The sequence below is a fragment of the Antennarius striatus genome, chromosome 6, assembly GCF_040054535.1.
Source record: "Antennarius striatus isolate MH-2024 chromosome 6, ASM4005453v1, whole genome shotgun sequence".
Taxonomy (NCBI): domain Eukaryota; kingdom Metazoa; phylum Chordata; class Actinopteri; order Lophiiformes; family Antennariidae; genus Antennarius; species Antennarius striatus.
In genome coordinates this window covers 5,516,901-5,526,341 of record NC_090781.1, presented here as the reverse complement: position 1 = coordinate 5,526,341, position 9,441 = coordinate 5,516,901, and the positions used below count along the sequence as shown (strand labels likewise).

Genomic DNA, 9,441 nt, shown 5'->3' with positions numbered 1-9,441 from the left:
CCCTCTACACTGCAGACTTTTCCTACAACTCCCCCACATGTCACCTGCAGAAGTTCTCTGACGACTCTGCAATCGTCGGCCTCATCACCAATGGGGACGACAGAGAGTACAGAGAACTGACCCAGGACTTAGTGGACTGGTGCCAGCGGAACCGCCTCCAGATCAACGCGGGTAAAACCAAGGAGCTGGTGGTGGATTTCCGCAGGCGATCACTCTGCCCGGTTACACCGGTGAGTATCCAGGGTACGGACATCGAGGTGGTGTCCTCGTACAAGTACGTGGGTGTTCACCTGAACAATAAACTGGACTGGAGTACCAACACTCACTCTCTCTATAAAAAGGGTCAGAGCAGACTATCTGCTCCGGAGGCTGAGGTCTTTTGGAGTGCGTGGGTCGCTCCTAAAGACCTTTTATGACACAGTTGTAGCCTCAGCTATTTTTCATGGGGTGGTCTGCTGGGGCAGCAGCATCACTGCGGCCGACAGGAAGAGACTGGACAGGCTGATTAAAAGGGCAGGTTCTGTCCTAGGATGCTCCCTGGACTCAGTGGGGGTGGTGGTGGAGAGGAGGATGACAAACAAGCTGTCATCGATGAGGAAGAACCACTCCCACCCTCTACAGGGCACACTGAGATCACTGGAGAGCTCCTTCAGAGATAGGTTGCTTCACCCAAGATGCGTGAAGGAATGCTATCGCAGGTCCTTCCTGCCCACAGCTGTCAGACTGTACAACCAGCAGTCCTCCCAGCAGACCACTCAAAGAACTAAAAAAACTCAGGGAACTCTAAGAACTCACCAAACTCAAAGAACAAAACATTCTAATTCTGGATGAACATACATACATACATACATTCTGTATGTACATTTGTATATATGTATGTACATCATTTAACTATTTATGTTTGACCCCCCCCCCCTGCTGTCACGATCGGACAACTTTCCCAACTGTGGGACAATAAAGGTTTTTTTTAATTATTATTATTATCAATATTAGTTCTATAGGTTAAAAAAATCCTTTCCTCCTTCCTTCCTTCCACCCAGCATCATACTTTTTCAGTAATAATTTTTGTGTAACCAACAAACATGTTGTCTTAGTCTTACCCCCATCTCATAATTGTGCTATATAAATAAAGTGGATTGGTTGGATTGGATAATGCATTGCAATGGATGGAAATGGGTCTAATAAATAATAAAATAAATAATAAATGCCAATGATCTGGATCCACTCCAAAATATAATTTTCCTGTAGTATCTTCAATCATCTTACAAAGTTGCATGAAGATGTGTCCCGTGGTATTTCTGTAATTCTGCTACAAGAGACGAACAGAGAAGTGCAGGTAAAAATAACTTCCAGACAGCTCTGAAAAACCACTGAGGCACCTCAGTTTCAGGTGTACCTATCAGCAACAGGCCTATAGCAGTTTGAGCCTCACGGTGCAACTGCTTGACTGAAAACCTTCTCTATAGTCTTTGGAATAACCTTGGTCTCATGTAATATAAAAGTTATTCAGGAAAATATATTAATATATTTTCTAATTTTTAACCAAGCGTTTGAGGCATTATTCATGACATTAAAAGCAAAATTCTTACATTCACCTCCTAACACACGTTTATAAAAAAAAAAAATCCTTTTACATCGAGATATTGATCCTAATCACTGCCAAAATATAAAAGATCATTATTTGGGCCACCTTTCACCTCTTCCACATATTCAAAGCTATTGAGAAATCCTTTTAATGACAGATGGAGAGACAAACCAACACCATAGTTTTATTTTAGTTCTTCTGTACTTCCTACTTCTACATGGTGGTGGTTAGGGTTAGGATTAAGGTTAGGGTTAGGGCGTCCTGATGAACATACTGGTCTGTTCTCATTTTAGTTCTGCAGTATAACAAGCCATCTTAAATAATGTGTTTTATGAGGTCTCCTTTGTTACTACTTTCAAAAGTTCAGTATAAGCAATTCAGTAGACCTGTAAAGTTTAAAGAATTTAGTTTCAAAATGTATTCTTTTGGTTGTTATGGCAATCTCAGTACATAATAAATTTATAACCTTAGGTATAAACAGTAAAGAGACCATATCCGATTTCCTTATGTATGTATCAGCACAACTCACAAAATCAAGGGACACGGCATTATGGTAGATGATAGTTAAACATTAAAATTAAAATCAACAATTGTCATTAAAAAAAAAAACATTTTGGGAATGTAATGACTGCATTTCTGTTGGTCAACACTGATTGACGAAGTCTTTCATGTTGCCATGCTGTCAGTCAAGAGGATCCTCCATAGGGACAGAAGCACCAGAGCCCACATGAAGGTTGGGGGTCCATGCAGCTGTAAGCCTGTGGTTCCAGGACAGGGCCTGATGCGTTCTGAAGACGAAAGAAGAGACAAATGTGGCTCAGTTGCATTATTATTATTATTGTTATTACTACTACTACTACTATTACTACTACTTCTACTACCACTGCTACTAATATTATTAATATCAATAATATTAACCCCGTCTGCAACCTTTTATGGTAATGGAAATAAAATACTGCTAAAATCATTAAAAAGTTAATAAAAATCTAATCAGTCTTAAGTACAGAGGACTGTTGTACGTGAACCTTGAAGGTTTCTTCTGCATCTGCATCTCTTTATTGTCTGTGTGACTCCGTATGTATCTTCTGGTGTGGTCTACTTTGAGGGCACAGACTGGCCATTTCCCACAATTGCAATCCATCTACCCTCTAGTACTGCCTCAGATCCTCAGACCGTAGACTGCCAGTCTTCCTCGGCCACCTCTACCTGTCCATCTCTTTGCCTTAAGATTTTAAATTTAGTTGTAATAAATACGTATCGCTTATGACCTCCAACCCCAGCATCTACCTGCAGGTAAGTTTACACATTTTCAGGTGTGCGCAGGGAGTATTAGCTGGAGGAACTATGAAGAAGCATCTGTAGTGCTGGGCTTCACCGTCCATTACTACAGTGGGAGACGAGGAGCGGCCGGTGTGTTTACCGTGTTTCTAAAAATGCTGGCAGCAGAAAGCATGAAGCCAAATAAATTAAGGTGGAACGTAAATACATTACACCCCAAGAACATTGATAAACCGCTAGAGTTTGTTCAGTGAAAACGTGCAAAAAATTGCCAACAATCATCCCGCTTTGTGAAAGCTACTTCAGTAAACCCTTGAGCTCTGTTAGCATGATATAAGGTGGCATACCAAACTGACTACTCAGTGCAAAAAAAAAAACCCCAACTTAGCAGAGGAGCTGAAACATTGATCAGGAGCTGAGAGTTCAGTATCACTGCCTAAACAAGGTCATTGTATCCCTTAATCCTGACTTTTTCATGTTGATAAAAAGAAAAAGAAATCACTACAAATTGTGTTATTCATTTTTTGTTTTGTAGTTTAAGATGTTTTATATATTGTGTTCCTCAGTTAATGTTGCTGAACTGAATTTTGAATTTTGGGGGGGCGCAAATTGTTTTCTTCTTGCTAGGGGGGGCACAGCAGAAAATAATTGAGAAGCACTGATTGAAATCCATCCATCCATCCATCCATCCATCCATCCATCCATCCATCCATCCATCCATCCATCCATCCATCCATCCATTTTGTATCCTTGAACATGTATATAAAAAGAGAAAGTATTACTCACGTTTCCCTTGACTTATACTGTAGTCTATAGTGATTTGCTTCTTTTCCACCCTTTTTTTTCGTGTCAGTATGCAGTTGTAGTTTGTGGTTATATTTCTGTTCAGCAGATGATGATCTTTGAGGACAATCCAGCACATCTTGTCGGATGCTTTAGCCAACACAAATCCCTTTGATGTCATAAATTCACAGTTGAAGGATGGGGAGTTTAGACAATCTGCATAACTGCAGCTCAACCTTCAATAGATTAAAATATTGAGGTTATTTTTTGAACACAAACTTGAAACATTTCATGTTAGATCATACAGAAAATGCAGTCCAAAAATGTACAAAGATTGTGAGAAATTGTCATGTGTAATGTTGTTAATAGTTGTAATGGATGTGTGAACCTGAGGCTGCTGTTCTTGGTGATGCAAGCAGAAAAAATGCCAAAGTCTCCTTGCTTTTTGGCAGATGCTGAACCTGCAATGAGAACGCAAGTTGTTGTGTAAACCATAATCTTCAAACATGTCACACTCTTTAGCATGATACTTCAATGTATACAACAAATTTAGAGTAAAATAGCTTAAGTATTCTCAAAACTGACATTTAAATGGTATGATGATATCTGTGCTCAGAACTCAGTTAGAACCAGGAGACTATTTCATAAAAAAAACACGAAGAAAAACAAGGATAAAAATCCAGCCAACAAATACATGAAGCGAGACTCCTTTCAGAGTTAATTCCAGTTAATTCCACTTAATCTGGCTAGATCAATTCTAGCCAGAGTAAGTCAATCTAAGATAGCTAGTTAAGATAACAGTTTACACCATTTTTGAGCAGCCAAGAGGACGAACATAAATCAATTGTAAAAAAGAAGAATGTAATAGTTTGGAGCAAGCAGCAATATTGACACTTACTAGAGCTGAATGTCAGAAATACACGAAGACTTTTCACATGAAGTATTCATTCATTCATTTTCTGCCACTTTATCCGCCGCGGCAGGTCACGGGGAGCTGAAGCCTATGCTGGCATAGGGCATGAGGCGGGGGATACTCCGGGCGAGACGCCAGTGTGCCGCGGAGCCACATACAAAGACAACACGCCCACACACATTCATTCCTACAGGCAATTTTAGGGACCTGCCAAACAACCTGAAGCGCATGCTTTTGGTGGTGGGAGGAAGCCGGAGAATCCGAAGAGAACCCACACAGATATGGGGACAGCATGCAAACTCGGCACAGAGCGGGACTCGAACCCGGAACCGCCGTGTTGAAAGGCAACAGCGCTAACCGCTGTGCCACCGTGCCGCCCACATGTAGTATTCTAAAAGCATAATACAGCTGTCACAAACAAAACAGGAGTGGAAACTGGTGAAAAGTTGTTGAGTGATTAAATATACAAACAGGAAGTAAATTAAATGGGCACGTGACATCTTTGAGAAAGTGTTGTGGTCGTGAGTGGGTCCCATGTGCTGACGTTGAATAGTGCTGTAGGTTCAAATTTGTACATCATGACTCTAGCTGCCAATCTTATCTAGCTGTCTATCTTATTGATATTCTTTTCCATTATATCTTTCCACTGAAGTTGAGTTCTATTTTTGATAAAATAACTTAAAACCTTAAAAATTCATATACTGTACAATTAAAAATATGAATATTTTACATAATATTGTGGAATTCTCATCAATCCTTCCCCGTTACTCCTCTGCCATAATAAAAAGAATCATAATGCTGTTTGCTGGATTACCATGACTCAGGACCCAGAGCCAAAAAAGATTACTGTCTGCCTCTGCATTGAGTTTTGCTGGTATAGTGCTTGAAAAACAAAATAAAACCTTCTTTCCATTATTTGTATCAGTGGGCTTACCTGCCATGAAGAGGAGAAAAGACAAAAATATCAGCATTTTCTTGATCTGACTGTGACACAAGAACACATCTATCAACAGACTACTTGTTAAACTTTCAAATAATAATTCATCCAAATATTCATCTTCACAATGGCAACAGCAAAAAAGTGTTTGCGTATCTAATGTAACACTGTCTTTTGTAAGTGACATTTTGGATGTCTGGAATAATGTTCATGAGACAAATTCTCAATAACCATACATGTTTGATATCATAATTCCTATGTCCTGTAGCACAGAAAAAACTAAAATGTGTTAAGCTTGCACAAGCTTTTTACCTATATCTTCCATAATAACCTATTTTTCATCACAATGTAATTTAACATGTAATGTCTGACTGGCCTTAAAATTAAACTTCAAAACAGCAACACTTTCTTTTGTTTTCAACTTGTGAATATTTAAGTGAATATAGTATTGAAAACACTGTGATAAAAGTAAAAGTATTTCTGTCTTACCTTTGATCTGTTTTTGTTTTTTTCTCTCCAGTGTGAGAAATCAGAGAATACAGAATGGCAGGAGGATATGAGGAAGCAGCCGGACTGGAGACAGGAGGGAGGGATCAGAGAAAGATGTGTCAAAGTGCTGCTGTTATTTTAAAGGGACAGTAAAGTTAATTTTAAGTGACATATATGTTATTCATCATGTTGAAAAATAGAAGAAAAAATACATTTTATATAATGTAGCACCTTTGGTCAAAAAAGCTTAAAATCTGCGCAGCAGCAGCTTCTGCATTCAGTGGTCAGGTGGGCATCATACGTCACTGGCGCCCAACATAGCTTGGCAGCCATAAGAAACAATGCAATCCACGACGCGATTGACTCCAAAAATATCATGGTTACCTGTGGGGTGAACGGTTGTGTCAACAGAACATCAAGAAAACACAAACACAAGGGCTTGATGTATGACACTCACGTGACCACTGAATGCGGAAGCTGCTGCAGCGCAGATTTTCAGCTTTTCTGACCCAAGGGATGATGCTACACATATAAAATGTATTTTTTCTTCTATTTTTCATAATGATGAACAACATATATGTCACTTAAAATTAACTTTACTGTCCCTTTAATGTTAACATTATTGTTTTGGGACTGCTCTGTATTAGTGCTACCACAATTAGTTGACCAGTCACGATTATATCGACTATTAAAATCGTCAACAACTAATTTAATAGTCGACACGTAATTTTTTTTGCTGTTACCCACTGCCGCATCTCCCTCTGTCCTTTACACGCATATGCAATAGTGATAATTGGGGTCAGCAGTAATGTCACTTGAAGTTACACCAGACGGTAGTGGTGTGCTGTACCGCATCTTTTGGTATCAATCCGATACCAAGCAAATACGGGTCAGTATCTCCGATACCTATACCGATATTTTTCAATACTTAAGTTGGATGCGTAATTGTGGCGCGTGACAACGATGAGGACGGACCGTCGTCTCGGCTAGTTAGCTGCTAATACGAGCCTAAACAGAAAGCTAATTCACCACTTACTCATATAGCTCTAAACAATGTAGCCACAAGAGGACACAAACCAGTGTCTTATTGTGCCGGTCCCAATCCCAGATAAATACAGAGTGTTGCGTCAGGAAGGGCGTAAAACTTTTGCCAAATCAAAGATGCGAATCAAACCAATGACTTCCATACCGGATCGGTCGAGGCCCGGGTTAACAACAACCGCCATCGGCGCTGTTGACCTACAGGGCGCCGGTGGAAATTGGATTACTGTTGGTCGAAGAAGGAGAGGAGGAAAGTGCGTTCGCACGAAGAAAGAGAAGAAGAGCGCCAAGAGTATAGGACTAAGAGTAGGGACGTTGAATGTTGGAACTATGACAGCAAAAGGTAGAGTTAATTGACATGATGCAGAGGAGGAAGGTAGACATAGGTGGACCAGGTGGAAAGATAGCAAGGCTAGAAGTTTAGGAGCTAGGTTCAAGTTGTTCTATCATGGTGTAGATGGGAAGAGAAATGGAGTAGGAGTTATCTGAAGGAGGAGTTTGTTAGGAATGTCCTGGAGGTAAAAAGAGTGTCGGATAGAGTGATGAGTCTGAAGCTAGAAATAGAAGGTGTGATGTTCAATGTTGTTAGCGGGTATGCTCCACAGGTAGGATGTGAGCTGGAGGAGAAGGAGAAATTCTGGTTGGACTTTGATGAAGTGTTGCAGAGCATGCCTAGAAGTGAGAGAGTTGTCATTGGAGCAGACTTCAATGGACATGTTGGTGCAGGAAACAGAGGTGATGAGGATGTGATGGGCAGGTTTGGTATCCAGGAGAGGAACGCAGAAGGACAGATGGTGGTTGACTTTGCAAAAAGGATGGAAATGGCTGTAGTGAATACTTTCTTCCAAAAGAGGCAGGAACATAGAGTGACCTATAAGAGTGGCGGTAGGAGCACACAGGTAGACTACATCTTGTGTAGACGGTGTAACCTGAAAGAGATCAGTGACTGCAAAGTAGTGGTAGGTGAGAGTGTAGCCAAACAGCATAGGATGGTGGTGTGTAGGATGACTCTGGTGGTGAGGAAGATCAAGAGGGCAAAGGCAGAGCAGAAGACGAAATGGTGGAAGCTGAAAAAGGAAGAGTGTTGCATGACTTTTAGGAAAGAGTTAAGACAGGCTCTGGGTGGTCAGGAGGTGCTTCCAGATGACTGGACAACTACAGCTAATGTGATCAGGGAGACAGGTAAGAGAGTACTTGGTGTGTCATCTGGAAGAAAAGTAGACAAGGAGACTTGGTGGTTGAATGAGGAGGTACAGGAGTGTATACAGAGAAAGAAGTTAGCCAAGAGGAAGTGGGACACTGAAAGGACTGAGGAGAGTAGACAGGAGTACAGGGAGATGCAGCGTAAGGTGAAGGTAGAGGTAGCAAAGGCCAAACAAGAAGCTTATGAGGACTTGTATGCTAGGTTGGACAGTAAGGAGGGAGAGACTGATCTATACCGGTTGGCAAGACAGAGAGATAGAGATGGGAAGGACGTGCAGCAGGTTAGGGTGATTAAGGATAGGGATGGAAGTCTATTGACAGGTGCCAGTAGTGTGATGGGAAGATGGAAAGAGTACTTTGAAGAGTTGATGAACGTGGAACATGAGAGAGAACAAAGACTAGAAGAGGTGACTGTTGTGGACCAGGATGTAGCAAAGATTAGTCAGGATGATGTGAGGAGGGCATTGAAGAGGATGAAGAGTGGAAAGGCAGTCGGTCCTAATGATATACCTGTAGAGGTATGGAAGTGTCTAGGAGAGGTGGCAGTAGAGTTTCTGACTGGGTTGCTCAACAGGATCTTAGATAGTGAGAAGATGCCTGACGAATGGAGGAGAAGTGTGCTGGTGCCCATTTTTAAGAACAAGGGAGATGTGCAGAGTTGTGGCAACTACAGAGGAATAAAGCTGATGAGCCATACAATGAAGTTAGCTAGACTAAGGGCAGAAGTGAGTATTTGTGAGCAGCAGTATGGTTTCATGCCAAAAAAGAGTACTACAGATGCAGTATTTGCTTTGAGGATGTTGATAGAGAAGTACAGGAAAGGCCAGATGGAGCAGCATTGTGTTTTTGTAGATCTGGAGAAAGCTTATGACAGGGTGCCCAGAGAGGAACTGTGGTATTGTATGCGGAGGTCTGGAGTGGCAGAGAAGTATGTTAGAGCGGTGCAGGACACGTATGAGGACTGTAAGACAGCGGTGAGGTGTGCTGTAGGTGTGACAGAGGAGTTCAAGGTGGAGGTGGGACTGCATCAGGGATCAGCTCTGAGCCCCTTCTTGTTCGCTATGGTGATGGACAGGCTGACAGACGAGGTTAGACAGGAATCTCCATGGACTATGATGTTTGCAGATGACATTGTAATCTGTAGTGAGAGCAAGGAACAGGTGGAGGAGAAGCTAGAGAGGTGGATGTTTGTCCTGGAAAGGAGAGGAATGA

At 41.4% G+C, this 9,441-nt stretch overlaps 1 long non-coding RNA gene across 1 annotated transcript; it reads right to left on the bottom strand.

Moving 5' to 3' along the window:
- Positions 1-2,123: 2,123 nt before the first annotated feature.
- Positions 2,124-4,098, bottom strand: LOC137596228 (uncharacterized). The gene is made up of 3 exons (XR_011035514.1): positions 4,035-4,098; positions 3,650-3,882; positions 2,124-2,373 (listed from the first exon to the last, which is right to left on the bottom strand). It is a non-coding gene; the product is annotated as an uncharacterized lncRNA (long non-coding RNA).
- Positions 4,099-9,441: the final 5,343 nt, after the last annotated feature.